Below are 18,501 nucleotides of genomic sequence, written 5' to 3' on the forward strand. Positions count from 1 at the left end.
CTCCTGATAGTGCCTTATGTGGAAATGGGGAAAAGTGAAATTAAATGAACAGGAGGATTTGGAAGCACAAATAAACAAGGCAAAGCACCTAATTACTGATAAACGTCCTACCTGTGAAATAACTATTCAAGGAAAGAAATTTAAAGGTTTGGTAGATACAGGAGTGGACATTTCAATCATTTCTCTACAGCACTGGCCATCCATGTGGCCAATTCAACCTACTCAATTTAACATAGTTGGAGTTGGTAAAGCCCCTGAAGTATATCAAAGTAGCTATATTTTGCATTGTGAAGGGCCCAATGAACAACCTGGGACTATTCAACAAATTATAACTTCTGTATCTATAAATTTATGGGAAACAGATATATTACAACAATGGAGAGCCCAAATTCTAATTCCAGAACAATTATATAGCTCTCAAAGTCAAAATACAATGCATGAAATGGGGTATGTCCCTGGTATGGGACTAGGAAAAAATTTGCAAGGTTTGAAAGGACCGCTTCAAGAAGAAAGACAAAGTTCCTGCTAAGGTTTAGGATATCATTTTTGATGGCAGATATCTTTAAGCCTCCAAACCTATACCTTTAAAATGTTTAACAGATAAGCCAATTTGAATAAAACAATGGCAGCTAAGTAAGGAGAAACTGGAGGCTTTAGAGGAATTATTTACTGAACAATTAGAAAACGTACACATAACTCCAACCTTTTCCCCATGGAATTCTCCAGTTTTCATAATTAAGAAAAAATCAGGCAAATGGAGAATGTTAACTTATTTAAGAACCATTCATTCAGTTATACAACCTTAAAATAATAACTTGGGGTAGAGGTTATGCTTGTGTTTCTCCAGGACTGAATCAACAAGTGATTTGGATACCATCAAGGCACTTGAAACCTTATCATGAGCCAGATACCAAGGAAGAGATTCTGGGAGGATCCCAAGGACCCCGCAGTTGCAGCCATGTCAAGACTGATGCTGAGGAGGACCCCGACTGTCACTAGCAACACCCATCAAACACAGCCACCCACCTGGGACCAGATCAAGAAGCTATCACAGATGGCAGAAGAAAATGGGAGGAAAGAAAGACAACCAGTTACAATGAGTAATTTAACGGTAGCTATGATAACAGTGATCACCATTGCCATGAGTATTCCTTCAGTAAGGGCTGACACAGGGAACAATTATACTTATTGTGCATATTTGTCAATCTTGGCTGGCAATAATACCTGGATGTAATCACTCTATGACACAGTTACACATGCTTTCTGATCTCAGTATTTACCATAATAAATCCACTTCTACAATTAAGGCATATAACCCTCAAAAAGTTATTTGTCAACAGAATTGGACCTGGCCAGAGAAAATGAATGTACTTGTTTTAGAAGATTGCATTGCAGAACAGGCAGAGGGGTTGTGCAACGATTCCTGTGGAATCATTATTGATTGGTCTCCTAAGAGGATGTTTAGCTTAAATTGCACCTCTCAGTCTGCATGCCACGGCCACACTATGTTCAGCAGTTCTGAACAAAACTGTCAGATGGTAGATGGCAAGAAGTACAGCAAGAGTTCCTATTATCTGGAAACATGGCAGTATAGTGGCACCTCAACCTCAAGTGATATGACCCACTGTAGGAGCTAAATATAAGGGTCTGTGAAAACTATTAATAGCTCTTAATAAGAAAAAAATTTAGGAAAGAATAAAAAAGCATCTAGAAGGACATGCTACAAACTTGTCTTTGGATATTGCAAAATTAAAAGAACAAATATTTAAAGCATCCCAGGCACACTTGACCTTAATGTCAGGAATTGGAGTGCTTGAAGGAGCTACAGACATATTAGCAGCTATTAAACCATTAAAATGGATAAAAACTCTTGGAAGCTCTGTGATTTCAATGATGTCTGTGCTTTTAATCTGTGTTGTTTTTCTTTGTATAGTCTGCAGATGTGGATCCTGACTCCTGCAAGAAGTAGCTCGCCATGACAAAGCTGCCTTTGCTTTTATCACTTTGCAAATCAAAGAAGGGGGACATTTTGGGAATAGGCCCCCAAATCTGGCCATAAACTGGCCCCAAAACTGGCCATAAACAAAATCTCTGCAGCACTGTCACATGTTTGTGATGGCCATGGTGCCCATGTTGGAAGGTTGTGGGTTTACCAGAATGAGGGCACGGAACATCTGGCCCACCCAGGGTGGAAAACTGCTTAAAGGCATTCTTCAACCACAAAGAACAGCACGAGTGATCTGTGCCTTAAGAACATGCTCCTGCTGCAGATAACTAGCCAGAGCCCATCCCTTTATTTTGGCCCATGCCTTTACTTCCCATAAAGAATACTTTTAGTTAATCTATAATCTATAATCTATAGAAACAATGCTTATCACTGGCTTGCTGTCAATAAACATGTGGGTAAATCTCTGTTCAAGGCTCTCAGCTCTGAAGGCTGTGAGACCCCTGATTTCCCACTCCATACCTCTATATTTCTGTGTGTGTGTCTTTAATTCCTCTAGTGCCGCTGGCATAGCGTCTCCCTAACTGAGCTGGTCTCGGCAGGTTATCCTGTGATAAAGACTAGAAGGAAGCTATCTTTGAATCCGCTTTGCAATGTGTGGGCTCTTCTCACAGAGTTATACCTTTTGATTCAGCACGTTGGCAACAATGTTTTTTGTAGGATCTGCAAAGGGACATTTCAGAGATTATTAAGAACTACAGAAAAAAACTGAATATCTCGTGATACAAACCAGAAAATTGTCATCTGTGAAACTACTTTGTGACGTGTGGATACATCTCACAATGTTAAACTTTTCCTTTGATTCGGTGGGTTGGAAATACTGTAGAATCCACTAAGAGACATTTCAGATTTCATTGAGTTCTATAGGATAAAAGCCAATATTCCATGATAAAAACTATAAAAAAGCTATCTGTGAAAGCACTTGTGATGTGTGACATTTTAAAGCCTATTGCAGCCTATAGAGAAAAATATAAAAACCTGTGATAAAAAACAGAAAGAAGCTGTCTGTGAAACTGCTTTGGAATGTGTGGATTCATCTCATAGAGCTAAACCTTTCTTTGGTTTCAGCAGTTGGAATCACTCTTTGTGTAAAATCTGCAAAGGGACATTTCAAAGCCCATTGAGGTCTATGGAGAAAAACTGAATATCCCACAATAAAAACTAGAAAGAACCCATCTGTGAAACTGCTTTACAATGTTTGGATTTGTTTCAACCTGTTTAAATTTTCTTTTGCTTCAGCAGGTTGGAAACACTCTTTTTGTAGAATCTTCAAAAGCAGATTTTGAAGTCCATTGTAACCTATAGGAAAAAACAGATTATCCTGTGATAAAAACTAGAAAGATGCTATCTTTGAAACCGTTTGTGATGTACGCATTCATCTCACAGAGATAAAACTTTCTTATGATTCAGCAGGATGGAAACACTCTTTTTTGTAGAATCTGTGAAGGGATATTTTGGAGCCCATTTAGGCCTGTAGGAAACAGAAAATCTCACGATAAAAACTAGAAAGAATCTATCTATGCAGCAACTTGGCAATATGTGAATTCATCTCACAGAGCTAAACCTTTCTTTTGATTCAGTAGCTTGGAAACATTCTTTGTGTAGAATCTGAGATGGGACATTTCAGAGCCCATTGAAGCCTATAGAAAAAAAACTGAATATCCCATGCTAAAAACTAAAAAGAAGCTACCTGGGAAAGCACTTTGCAATGTGTGGATTCATCTCACAGAGTTAAAACTTTCTTCTTATTTAGCAGGTTGGAAACACTCTTTTCATAGAATCATGAAGTGACATTTTGCATTTCATTGAGGCCAATAGGGAAAAATTGAATATCCCATAATAAAAACTAGCAAGAAGCTATCCGTGAAACTGCTTAATGATGTGTGGATTTATCTCACAGAATTAATCATTTCCTTTGATTCAACAGGTTAGTAACACTCTTTTTGTAAAGTCTGTGAGGAGGCATTTCAGATCCCATTGAGGCTGATAGTGAAAAACAGAGTATCCTGTGGTAAAAACTCCACAGTAGCTATCTATGAAACTGCTTTTTGATGTCTGAATTCATCTCACAGAATTATACCTTTCTTCTGATTCTTCAGGTTGGAAACACTGTTTTTGTAGACCCTGTGAAGGGACTTTTGGGAGACCATTGATGCCTATAGGAAAAAACTGAATATCCCTCTATAAAAACTAGATAGAAGCTATCTGTGAAACTGCTCTTTGATGTGGAGATTCATCTAACAGTATTAAATCTTCTTTTTTATTTACAAGGCTGGAAATGCTATTTTGTAGAAACCGCAAAAGAACATTTCAGAACAAATTGAAGTCGCTAGGAAGAAACAGAATATCTCATGATAAAAAATAGAAAGAAACTGTCTGTGAAACAACTGTGTGATGTGTGGATTCATCCCACCGAGTTAAAACTTTTTTTTGATTCAGCAGGTTGGAAACACTGTTTCGATACAATCTGTGAAGGGACATTTTGTGGAACATTGAGGGCCATAGGGAAAAAACGTATATCCCACAATAAGAACTTGAAAGAAGCTATCTGTGAAATCTCATTGTGATGTCTGGATTTTTCTCAAAGAGTTAACTGTTTCTTTTGTTTAAGTGGGTTGGAAACACTGTTTTAGTAGAATCTGAGAAAGAACATTTCAGAGCCCATTATGGCCTATGGGGAAAAACCGAATATCCTGCCATAAAAACTAGAAATATAATGTCTTGTAATTTGCTTTGTGATGTGCAGATTTATCTCACAGAGTTAAACATTTCTTTCTATTCATCAGGTTGGAAACACTCTTTTTGTGGAATCTGCAAAGAGATATTTCAAAGCCCATTGAGGCCAATGGGGAAAAACCAAGTATATCGTGATAAAAACTTGAAAGAAGATATCTGTGGAACTGCTTTGCAATGTGTGGACTCAACTAGCATAGAAAATACTTTCTTTTGATTCTGCAGGTTGGAAACAGTCTTTTTGTAGAATCTTGAAGTGATATTCCACGGTTCCTTGTGGCCAATAGAGAAAACTCAAATATCCCATGATACAAACTGGAAAAAAGCTATCTGTGAAACTGCTTAGTGATGTGTGGACTCATCTCACAGAGTTAATCCTTTCCTTTGATTCAGCAGGTTGGTAACACTCTTTTTGTAGAATCTGCAAGGAGACATTTCAAACTCCATTGAGGCTTATAGAGAAAAACTTAATATCCCAAGGTAAAAACTACACAGAAGCTATCTATGAAACCATTTTGCAATATGTGGAGTCTTCTTACTGAGTTAAATCTTGTTTTTAATTTTCCAGATTGGAAACACTCTTTTTGTAGACTCTCCAAAGGGACATTTCAGAGCCCATTGATGCCTATAGGAAAAACAAAAAAAACCGAATATCTCCAGATAAAAATTAGAAAGAAGCTATCTGCAAAACTGCTTTGTGATGTGTGGATTTATCTACCAGTATTAAATATTTCTTCTGATGCAGTATGATGGAAATACTATTTTTGTAGAATTTGTGAATGACCATTTCAGAACCCATTGAGGCCTCTAGGAAAAATCTGAATATCCCATGTTAAAAAATAGAAAGTATCTGTGAAACCACTTTGTAATGTGTGGAATCATCTCACAAAGTTAAAACACTCCTTTGATTCAGTAGGTTGGAAACATTCTTTTTATAGTATCTGTGAAGAGACATTTCATAGCCCATGGAGGCTAATAGAGAAAAACTGAATATCACAAGATAAAAACTTGAAGGAAGCTATCTGTGTAACTGCTTTGTGATGTTTGGATTCATTTCACAGAGTTAAACCTTTCTTTTTATTCAGCAGGTTGGAAACACTATTTTTGTAGAATCTGTGCAGGGACATTTCAGAGACCATTGTGGCATACAGGGAAAAACTGAATATCCCACCATAAAAACTACAAACAACCTATCTGGGAATTTGCTTTGCCATGTGCAGATTCATCTCACAGAAATAAAACTTTCTTTCTATTCAGCAGGTTGGGAACACCCTTTTTGCAGAACCTGCAAAGGGACATTTTGGAGTCCATTGGGGCCAATATGGTAAAACTGAATATCCCACCATAAAAACTTAAAAGAAGCTATCTAGGAAATTGCTTTCTAATGTGTGAATTTGTCACACAGAGATAAACCTTTCTTTGATTCAGCAGGTTGAAGCCACTATTTTTGTAGTATCTGCAAAGGGACATTTTGGAGCCCATTTTAGCTTATAGGGAAAAATCAAATAACCTGCCATAAAAACTAAAAAGAAGCCATCTGTGAAACCACTTTGTGATGTGTGGTTTCATCTTTCAGAGTTGAAACTTTCTTTCAATTAAGCATGTTGAAAACACTTTTTTTGTAGAATCTATGAAGGGACATTTTGGATTCCATTAAGGAATAGAGGAAAAAAAAGGAACATCCCATGATAAAAACTAGAAGGAAGCTCTGTTTGAAATCTAATTTCAATGTATGGATTCATCCCACACACGTTAACCTCTCTTTTGTTTCACCAGCTTGGGAACACTTTTTTATACAATGTGCAAAGAAATATTTCAAAGGCATTTGAGGCCTACAGGGAAAAACAGAATATCACACTATAAAAATAGAAAGAAGCTATCTGTGAAATTTCTTTGCAATGTGTGGATTTAGCTCACAGAGTTAAACCTTTCTTTTGATTCAGCAGGTTGGAAAATCTCTTATTGTATAATGTGTGAAGGGACTTTTCAAAGCCCATTGAGACCTATAGGGAAAAACTGAATATCCCAAGGTAAAAACTCCACAGAAGTTATCTGTGAAACTGCTTTGCAATGTGTGGGTTCTTCATACAGAGTTAAACCCTTCTTTTTATTCAGCAGCTTGAAAACACTATTTTCATAGACTCTGTGAAGGGACAATTCAAAGCCCATTGATGCCTATATGGAAAAACTGAATATCTCATGATAAAAACTGACAAGAAGCTCTCTGTGAAACTGCTTTGTGATGTGAGGATTCTTCTCACAGAGTTAAACCTTTCTTTTTATTCAGCAGATTGGAAATACTCTTTTTGTAGAATCTATAAAGGGACATTTCAGAACCCATCGAGGCCTCTTGGGAAAATAAGAATATCCCACGATAAAAAATACAAAGAAGCCGTTTCTGAAACCACTTTGCAATGTGTGGATTCATCTCACAAATTTAAACCTTTCTTTTTATTCAGGAGTTTGGAAACCATCTTTTTGTAGAAACTGCGAAGGGAGATTTCGGAGGCCTTTGTGGCCAATAAGAAAAAAAAAACAACAACAAACATTCCACAATAAAAAACTAGAAACAAGCTGTCTGTGAAACTGATTTGCCATGTGTAAATTTATCTCACAGACATAAACCTGTCTTTTGATTCATCAGGTTGAAAAACCGTTTTGTAAAATCTGTGAAGAAATATTTTGAAGCCCACTGAGGCTTCTAGGGAAAAACCAAGTATCCCATGATAAAATCAAGGAAAAGCTATCTGTGAAACAGGTTTGTGATGTGTGGATTCATCTCAAAGTGTCAAACCATTCCTTTGATTCAGTAGAGAGAAATATTCTTTTGTAATATCAGCAAAGGGACTTTTCACAGCCATTTAGGCCTATAGGGACACACCAAACATCCAGTGACAAAAACTAGAAAGATGCTATCACTGAAACACTTTGTGCTATGTGGATTTGTCTCACAGAGCTAAAACTTTTATTTGATTCAGCGGGTTGGAAACACTCTTTTTGTAGAATCTGCAAGGGACATTTCAAAGCCCTTTGAGGCCTACAGGGAAAAATGAAATACCCTGCAATAAAAACTAGAAAGATGCTATCTGTGAAATTGCTTTGTGATGTGTGGCTTAATCTCACAGGTTAAAATTTTCATTTGATTCAGCAGGTTGGAAACACTCTTTGTAGAACCTGTGAAGGGACATTTCAAAGCCTTTTGAGGCCTATAGGGAAATATGGAATATCCCCCAATAAAAACTAGAAAGATGCTATTTGTGAAATCACTGTGTTGTGTTGATTAATCTCCCAGAGCTAAACTTTTCTTTAGATTCATAAGGATGGGAACTCTCTTTCTGTAGACACTGTGAAGGGACATTTTTGAGCCCATTAAGGCCTATAGGAAAAAGTTGAATACCCCACAATAAAGACTAGAAGGTAGCTATCCATGAAACCAATTTGTTATGTTTGGATTCATCTCACAGAACTCAAACTTTCTTTTTATTCAGCACCTTAGAAACATTCTGTCTGTTGAGTCTGTGAAGGGACAGTTTGGAGCCCATTCATGCCTACTGGAAAGTACCAAATATCTCACAGTATAAACCAGAAAGAAGCTGACTGTGAAACCTATTTGCGATGTGTGGATTAATCTCACAGACTTAAACTTTTCTTTTGATTCAGTAGGTTGAAAACACTTTTCATAGAATCTGTGAAGGGACATTTCAGAGCCCATTGAGGACTAAAGGTAAAAACAAATATCCCATAAAAAAAGCTAGAAAGAAACTATTTAAAAACTGCTTTGCAAGGTGTGTATTCAATTTAAAAAGTTAAACCTTTCTTTTGATTCAGCAGGCTAAAACTCTCTTTTTGTAAAGTCTGTGAGAGGGTATTTTGGAACCCATTGATGCCTGCAGGGGAAAACTGAATATCTCACAATAAAAACTAGAAAGAAACTATCTGTGAAACCCCTTTGTGATGTGTGGATTCATCTCACAGAGCTAAACTTCTCTTTCATTTCATCAGGTTGTACACATTCTTTCTGTAATATTTGCAAAGGGATATTTTGGAGCCCATTAAGGCCCATAGGGACAAACTGAATATCCAGTGACAAAAACTAGAAAAAAGCTCTCTGTGCAACAGCTTTGTGATGTGTGGATTAATCTCAAAGGCTAAGCTTTTCTTGCAATTCAGCAGGTTGGAAAGACTCTTTTTGGAGAATCTGCGAAGAAACATTTTGAAGCCTTTTGTGTCCTATAAGGTAAAACTGAATATCCCCCAATAAAAACTAAAAAGAAACTACTGTGAAACTACTTTGTGATGTGTGGATTCACCTTAGAGAGTAAAACCCTTCTTTTGATTCATCAGTTTGGAACACTCTGATTGTAGATTGTGAGAAGGGACATTTCAGAGCCAATTGAAATATATAGGGAAAAATTGAATATCCTGCAAAAGAAAAAAAAAAAACTAGATAGAAGCTACCTATGAAACTGCTATGCAATGTGTGGATTCATCTAACAGAGCTAAACTTTTCTTTCAATGCTGCAGATTGGAAACACTCTTTGTGCAAAATCTCTGAAGGGACATTTCAGATTTCCTTGAGGCCTATAGGGAAAAGTTGAATATCCCACAATAAAAACTAGAAATAAGCTATCTGTGAAACTGCTTTGCCATGTGTGGATTAATATCACAGAGCTAAACTTTTATTTCAATTCAGAAGGTTGGAAACACTCTTTTTGTAGAATCTGAAAGGACACTTCATGCCCATTGAGGCCTATAGAAAAAACACCATATATCCTGTGAAATAAACTATAAAGCAGCTATTTAATATGCCAGCTTGTGATGTGTGGATTCATCTCAAAAAGTTAAACCTTTATTTTGACTCAGCAGGTTGGAAATTTTCATTTGGTAGAATCTGTGAAGGGACATTTCAGAACCCATTGAGACCTATAGGGAAAAATTGAATATCTTGTGATAAAAATTAGATAGAAGCTATCTGTGAAACTGCATTGCAATGTGTGGATTCATCTCGCAATGCTAAACTTTTCTTTTGATTCAGTAGGTTGCAGATACTCTTTGTGTAAAATCTGCGAAGGGATATTTCAGAGTCAATTGAGGCCTATAGGGAAAAACTGAATTTCCAGTGATAAAAACTAGAAAGAAGCTATCTGTGAAATCACTTTGTGATGTGTGCATTAATTTCACAGAGCTAAACTGTTATTTCAATTCAGCAGTTTGGAAACACTCTTTTTGTAGAATTTCTAAAGGAATATTTCTGGGTCATTGTGGCCTATAGGGAAGAACTGAATATCCCTCGATAATAACTAAAAAGAACTCATCTGTGAATCCTCTTAGTGATGTGGGGAATCATCTCACAGAGTTAAATCTACCATTAAATTCAGCAGGTTGGAAACAGTCTTTTTGCAGAATCTCTGAAGGGACATTTCATAGTCCATTGAGGCCTATGGAGAAAAACCAAATATCCCATGATAAAAATTAGACAGAAGCTATCTGTGAAACTGCTTTGTGATGTGTGTATTCAACTCAGAAAGGCAAATCTTTCTTTTGATTCAGAGGTTGGAAACACTCTTTATGTAAAATTTCTGAAGGAACATTTCAAAGTCTATTGAAACTTATATTTAGAAGTCAAATATCCCACTATAAAAACTAGAAAGAAATTATGTGTGCAACTGCTTTGTGATGTGTGGATTCATTTCATAGAAAAAAAATTTCTTTTGATTCAACAGGTTGAAACCAATCTTTTTGTAGAATCTGTGAAGTGACACTTCAAAGCCCTTTGAGGCCTATAGGGAATGACCAAATACCTTGCGATAAAAACTAGAATGAAGCCATCTGTGAAACCACTTTCTGATGTGTGGATTCGTCTCAGAGACAAACCTTTATTTTAATTCAGCCATTTGGAAATATTTTTTGTAGAATTTGTGAAAGAACATTTCAGATCCCATTGAGGCCTGTGGGGAAAAACTGAATATCCCACAATAAACACTAGAAACTAGCTAGCTATAAAACCACTTTGCGATGTGTGAATTCATCACACAGAGTTAAAACTTTCTTTTGATTCAACACGTTAGAAATATTCATTGTGTAAAATCTGTGAAGGGACATCCTAGAGAGGAAAAACTGAATGCCTGGTGATAAAAACTAGAAAGAAGCTATCCGTGAAACAACATTGCAATGTGTGGATTCATGTCATAGGTTATTACCCTTCCTTTGATTTAGATGGTTGGGAACACTCTTTTTGTAGAATCTGTGAAAGGGTATTTCCAAGCCCATTGAGTCCTATAGAAAAAAAACCTGAGTATCCTGTGACAAAAACTAGAAAGAAGCTATCTTTGAAACTATTTGTTATGTGTGGATTTATCTCAGAGAGTTAAAACTTTCTTCTGATTCAGCAGGTTGGAAACACTCTTTTCATGGAATCTCCATAGGGATATTTTATAGTTCCTTTAAGCCTGTAGGGAAAAACTAAACATCCTGTGATAAAAACTAGAAGGAAGCTATTGATGAAACCACTTTGTGATGTGTGGTTTCATCTCACAGACATAAAATTTCTTATTATTCACCAGATTGGAAACACTTTTTTTAGAGAATCTGTGAAAAGATATTTTGGAGCCAATTGAGGTTTATAGAGAAAACCTCAATATGCCTTGATAAAAACTTGAAAGACGCTACTGTGACAATGCTTTGTGATGTGTGCATTCATCTCACAGAAGTTAAACTGTTCCTTTGATTTAGCAGGTTGGAAACACTCTATTTGTAGAATCTACGAAAAGTCATTTCAGAGGCCATTGAGGCCTATTGGGAAAAACCAAATATCCCATGATAAAAACTTAAAAGAAACTATCTGTGAAACCACTTTGCAATATGTGGATTGCTCTCACAGTGTTAAATTTTTCTTTTGACTCAGCAGGTTGGAAACACTGTTTTTGTACAATCTGTGAAGGACATTTCAGAGCCCATTGTTGCCTATAAAGAAAAGCTGAATGAATATTCCTGCATTATAACTGAAACAAGTGATCTGGGAATTCAATTAGCGATGTGCAGATTCATCTAACAGAATTAAACCTTCTTTCTATTTGGCAGGTTGGAAACACTCTTTTTGCAAAGGCACATTTCTGAGACCATTGAGGCCAATAGAAAAAAACAAATATCCTGCCCTAAAATCTTAAAAGAAGTTTTCTGTGAAAGTGTTTTGCAGTGTGTGTGGATTTGTCTAAGAGACAATTAAGCAGATTGAAAACACTATTTTTGTGGAATATGCAAAGGGACATTTTGGAGCCAATTTTAGCCTGTAGGTTAAAACCAAATATCTCATGATAAAAACTAAGAAGAAGGTATACGTGAATCTGCATTGTGATGTGTGGATTCATCTCACAGAGATAAAACTTTCTTTCAATTAAGCAGGTTGAAAACACGTTACCTGCAGAATGTGCAATGGGACATTTTGGAGTCCAGTAAGGCGTACAGGAAAAAACAAAACACCTCACGATAAAAACTAGAAGGAAGCTCGCTGTAAAATGGCTTTGCAATGTGTGGACTCATCTCACGGACATGAACCTTTCTTTTGATTCACCAAGTTTGAAACATTTTTTTTTGTGGTATCTGTGCAAAAATATTTCAAAGCCAATTGAGGCTTATAGGAAAAGAACAAATATCTCACAATAAAACTAGAAAGAAGCTCTCTGTGAAACTGCTTGTGATGTGTGGATTCACCTCACAGAGTTAAATCTTTCTTTTGATTCAGCAGGTTGGAAACACTCTTTTTGTAGAATCTCTGAAGGGACATTTCAGAGCCCATTGAGGCCTATAGGGAAAAACAGAATATCCCACAGTAAAATTACACAGAAACTATCTGTGAAACTGCTTTGGATGTGTGGATTGTTCTCACAGAGTTAAACCTTTCAATTGATTCATCAGGTTTGAAAAATTCTTTCATACACTCTGTGAAGGGAAAACATGGAGCCCTTTGATGCCTATATGGAAAAACCAAATATCCTGTGATAAAAACTAGCAAGAACCTATGTGTGAAACTGCTTTGTGATGTGTGGATTCATCTAAGATTTTAAAATCCTTTTTTATTATTATTCAGTAGGTTGGAAACACTCTTTTGGTAGAATCTGTGAAGGGACATTTCAGAGCCCACTGAGGCCCATGGGAAAATATTAATATCCCACTATAACATCTAGAAAAAAGCTATCTGTGAAACTGCTTTGCAATGTACCAATTCATCTCACAGCAGTAAACCATCTTTTTATTCAGCAGGTTGGTAACACTCTTTTTGTAGAATCTGTGAAAGAATATTTCAGAGCCCAATGAGTCCTATAAAGAAAAAGCAAATATCCATGATAAAAATTAGAAAGAATCTACCTGTGAAACTGCTTTGTGATGTGTGGATTCATCTCACAGAGTTAAACCTTTCTTTCAATTCACCAGGTTGAAAACACTCTTTGCAGACTCTGCAAAGAGACATTTCGAAGCTCATTGAGTCCTATAGGAAAAAAGTGAATATTTCATGATAAAAACTAGAAAGAAGCTATCTGTGAAACCTTTTTGCGATATGTGGATTCATCTACAGGGTTAACATTTTTTTTCGATTCTGCAGATAGGAAACACTCTTCTCTTTTTGTAGAATCTGCAAAGTGACATTTCAGAGCTTTTTGAGGCCTATGGAGAAAAACTAAATATTCCATGATAAAAACTAGAATGAAGCTATTTACAAAATGCTTTGTGATGTGCTGATTCAATTCAATAAGTTAAAACTTTCTTTTGATTGAGCAGGCTGGAAACTCTCTTTTTACAGAATATTTGAAGGGTCATTTCAGATCCTGTTGTGGCCTATAGGGAAAAAGGAAATATCCTGTGATAAAAACTAGAAAGAAGCTATCTGCAAAACTCCTTTGTGATGTGTGGATTTATCTCACAGAGCTACACTTCTCTTTGATTCAGTGGTTTGGAAACCCTCTTTGTGTAATATCTGAAAAGGGATATTTCAGAGCCCATGAGGCCTATAGGAAAAAAACTAAATATCCCGCAATAAAAACCGGAAAAAAGCTATCTGTGACCACTATGCTATTTGTGGATTAATATCAAGAGCTAAACATTTCTTTCAATTCAGCACATTGAAGACACTCTTTTTGTAGAATCTCTGAAGAAACATTTCAGAGCACTTTGTGGCCTATAGGAAAAAACTGAATATCCCTGGATAAAAACTAAAAAGAAGCTATCTATGAATTTCCTTAGTGATCTGGGTAATCATCTCACAAAGTTAAATCTTTATTTCAATTCAGCAGGTTAGAAACACTCTCTATATAGAATCTGTGGAGGGACACTTCAAAGCCCATTGAGGCCTACAGGGAAAAACAAAATATCCCAAGATAAAAACTCAACAGAAGCTATCTGTGAAACTGCTTTGTGATGTGTGGATTCGTTTCACAGAGGAAAATCTTACTTTTGATTCAGAAGGTTGGAAAAACTTATTTGTAGAATCTGCAAAGGGACACTTTGAAGCCCTTTGAGGCCTATAGGCACTAAGCAAATATCTTTCAATAGAAACTAGAAGAATCTATCCTTGAAACCACTTTGTGATGTGTGAATTCATCTCACAGAGCTAAACTTTTCTTTCAATTCAACAGGTGGGAAAAACTTTTTGTGTAAAATCTGTGGAGAAACATTTCAGAACCCATTGAGGATTATAGAAAAAAATCAAATATCTCACAATAAAAACAGGAAAGAAGCTATCTGTGAAGACACTTTGTGAAGTAAGGATTCATGTGACAGAGTTAAACCTTTCTTATATGTTGCAGGAAGTCAGGGACCCCAAACGGAGGGACCTGCTGGAGCTGTGACAGAGGAACATAAATTGTGAAGATTTCATTTTCATATGGACATATATCAGTTGCCAAAATTAATACACTTATAATTTCTTATGTTTGTCTTTACTTCAATCTCTGAACATAAATTGTGAAGATTTCATTTTAATATGGACATTTATTACTTGTCAACTAATACTCTTATAATTTTTTTTATGCCTGTCTTTACTTTAATCTCTTGGTCCTGTTGTCTTCATAAGCTGAGAATGTACATCACCCCAGGACCACTATTGTGCTAAACTGTACAAATTGATTGTAAAACATGTGTGTTTGAACAATATGAAATCAGTGCACCTGAAAAAGAACAGAATAACAGCGATTTTCAGAGAACAAGGGAAGACAACCATAAGATCTGACTGCCTACAGTGTCCGGCAGAATAGAACCATATTTTTCTTCTTGCAGACAGCCTATAAATGGACGTGCAAGTAGGGAAGATATCACTGAATTCTTTTCCTAGCAAGGAATATTAATAATTAAGACCCTGGGAAAAGAATGCATTCCTGGGGGGATGTCTATAAGTGGCCGCTCTGGAAGTGTCTGTCTTATGCAGTTGAGGTAAGGATTGAAATATGCCCTGGTCTCTTGCAGTACCCTCAGGCTTATTAGGGTGGGGAAAAAGTCCCACCCTGGTGAATCTGAGGTAGACTGGTTCTCTGCTCTCAAACCCTGTTTTCTGTTGTTTAAGATGTTTATCAAGACAATACGTGCACAGCTGACGATAGACCCTTATCCAGAGTTTTTGATTTCACTCTTTGCCTTGTGATCTTTGCTTTGCCCTTTGCCTTGTGATCTTTATTGGCATCAGAAGCATGTGATCTTTGTTCTCCATTTTGCCCTTTGAAGCATGTGATCTTTGTGATCTACTCGCTGTTCATACCCCCCTCCCCTTTTGAAGTCCTTAATAAAAACCTGCTGGTTTTGTGGTTCAGGTGGGCATCATGGTCCTACCGATATGTGATGTCACCCCTGGAAGCGCAGCTGTAAAATTCCTATCTTTGTACACTTTTTCTTCATTTCTCAGCTGGCCAACACTTAGGGAAAATAGAAAGAACCTAAGTTGAAATATTGGGTGTGGCTTCCCGCAATATCTGTCACCCAATGTGGTTTTTCTTTTTCCTAAGTGCATGTGGGAACCTGATTCCCTTTGGCAGGTGCTGAGAAACGTTCATCAGTCCAGTCCACAGAACTGCTTATTAGGCTCCCTGACAATTGGTGCCACAGAATTCCTCATTCTGTGTCAAAAACTTTGTCTGTTTATCTGGAACAAATGGCACCCTAATTGGACAAGCTCAGTGTAGTATACTTAAAATTTCTGGATTTGATCTGAATTTAATTGTGGTTCCTTTAAATCACCTCAAAGTTTAAGCCACTTTTCAACATTCCCTACTGTGACAAATTCACTTGGCTGATTTTATCAGTGTTATTGACAATCATTATCCAAAAAACAAATTGTTTGATTTTATAAAAATGACTTCTTAGGTGGTCCCTCAATTGACCAAAGATCAGCCCATTCCTGAGGCCATTACAGTGTTACTGATGGTTCCAGTAACAGAAATTCTGGTTATGTGAGTCCTACAGACAAGCTTGTTTATACCCTTTATGCCTCTGCTCAAAAGGCAGAGTTAATTGCTGTAATTACTGCCATACAGGATTTCCCCAAACCTTTAAATATTGTCTCTGATTCTGCTTATGTTGTACATGCCACTAAATTATAGAAACTGCTACTATCAAACATATTGATAATTCTGCATTGGCTTCTTTATTTTCAAGATTACAACAGGCGGCTCACCAATGTAGACACCTTTTCTATATTAGACATATTAGATCTCATACCACTTTACTGGGACCCATGTCCGCTGGTAACCAAAAGGTCTTTTGCTTGATCTCTTTTGCAACCCAAGAAGCTCAGGAGTTCCATAATCTCACTCATGTCAATGCTGTTTTACTTCCAAATCAGGAACCTGGTGTTAATCCCAGAGGCCTAACTCCTAATGATTTATGGCAAATGAATGTGACTCATGTTAGCTCCTTTGGCAGACTTTCATATGTACATGTTTCTGTAGACACCTTCTCAGGTTTTATCTGGGCTACTTGTCAAACAGGGGAAGACATGGCCCATGTTAAAAAACATCTGTATTCTTGCTTTGCAGTCATGGGGCTTCCATATCAAATAAAGACAGGCAGCACCCCTCGATATGTAAGTAAGGATTTGATTTATTTATGCAACAATGGGGAATTTCCGACATTACCAGAATCCCTTACAATCCTCAGAGATAGGCTGTGGTGGAATGGGCCAATCACATCTTAAAAACTCAATTGTCCAAACAGTCTGAGCAATTAAACATAATTTAACCACTCTGCACTCCCGATTACATTTAGCATTGTTTACTTTAAACTTTCCAAATATTCCTAAAGAGAATACTCTGACTGAAGCTGAACGTCCTTATACAGGCAAAAAATTCTCCCTAAATGAAGGCAAGCCAGTGTTATGGAAAAACTCCCAAACCAATACCTGGGAACCTGGAACAATTATAATGTGGGGGAGAGGTTATGATTGTGTTTCACCAGGAGATCATCAATCGCCTGTCTGGGTGCCCACCAGAAGACTTAAACTTCGTGTGAATACTGACAATGAAAGCTACAGGGAAAAGATGTCCACATCAGAGACCACCCTCATATGTGGTGAGATCTGTGCCAACTCCTCAGAAACTAGCATACCAAATTAAAATGAGTCTGGTTCAATCTTCCCTAATGGCAATGGAGAACCCTCTAACTAATCCCACTTCTCCTGTTACCTTTCTTTTTCTCCTTACAAACCTAAAAATCTCACCATTTCTATTAGCCTGAAAATAACATCACTCTGTTCTTCTCTTCCTCCTTCAGCACTGGATCTCACTTACAATAGGTTTCATTTAATAATTCCCCTCCTTATACTTTCTGTCTCACCAGTTTCCCCTCATACTAATTTATGTGCTACACAAAATTATTCTTATTGGGCTTATGTGCTTTTTCCTCCACTTATTTGACCTCTCACCTGGGTGGATGCTCCTGCAGAAATCTATACTAACGATGATGTGTGGATGCCTGGAGCTACAGAAGACTGTTGCCCCATTGAACCAGGAGAAGAAGGGACTGCATTTAATGTTACTACAGGTTATAAATACCCCACCCTGTGCCTTGGACATGCACGTGGTTGTATCCATCTAAAAACTCAAATCTGGGCTGCTTATATTCTGGAGAGATGAGCTACAGAGGAACCAGGACATTTGGTCTCCAGCCTCTCCCTTTCTCCTTTAAGATAAATGAAAGGGGGAGTAATAGGAGATACCCCATACTTTCAATATAAACCTGTAGGAAAACCATGTCCTAAAAATTTTGAGGGCCCATCTAAAACTTTAATTTAGGAAGATTGTGTTAACTTACATGTAGCAGTATTAAAAAATGACTCACATGGTTTAGTAATAGACTGGGCACCAAAGGGTTATTTAAAAAACAATTGCTCCTCTGGCAGAAGGGAATGCCTAGAGGCTACTTATTTTATTTCTTATTGGGAGGATGAGGATTATCATCCTACTTTGCATAGCAGGTTCAGCTCATCCTTTCCCTTAAAATGGGAAGATAAAGGCATTACCCCTCCCCCTGAGGCCTCGTATGATATTCCCCATTCTGAGCCCAGAACACCCAGAACTTTGAAAACTGGCTATTGCCATGTCTGGACTGCGAGTATGGGTAGGGGAAATTTTCTGTCTGTTGCCCCCACTATCAGCCCTCTCATCTGTGATTCTGAACCCCATGATAAATCCCCTTTTGACCCTTTTCCTCTTTTTGATGCCAATTCTCCTTTATGGGACTCCATTTGGCATTATGATGATTCTTCTTGACCCAGGTATGCCCCT

Source organism: Gorilla gorilla, chromosome 3, assembly GCF_029281585.2.
Source record: "Gorilla gorilla gorilla isolate KB3781 chromosome 3, NHGRI_mGorGor1-v2.1_pri, whole genome shotgun sequence".
Classification (NCBI taxonomy): Eukaryota; Metazoa; Chordata; class Mammalia; order Primates; family Hominidae; genus Gorilla; species Gorilla gorilla.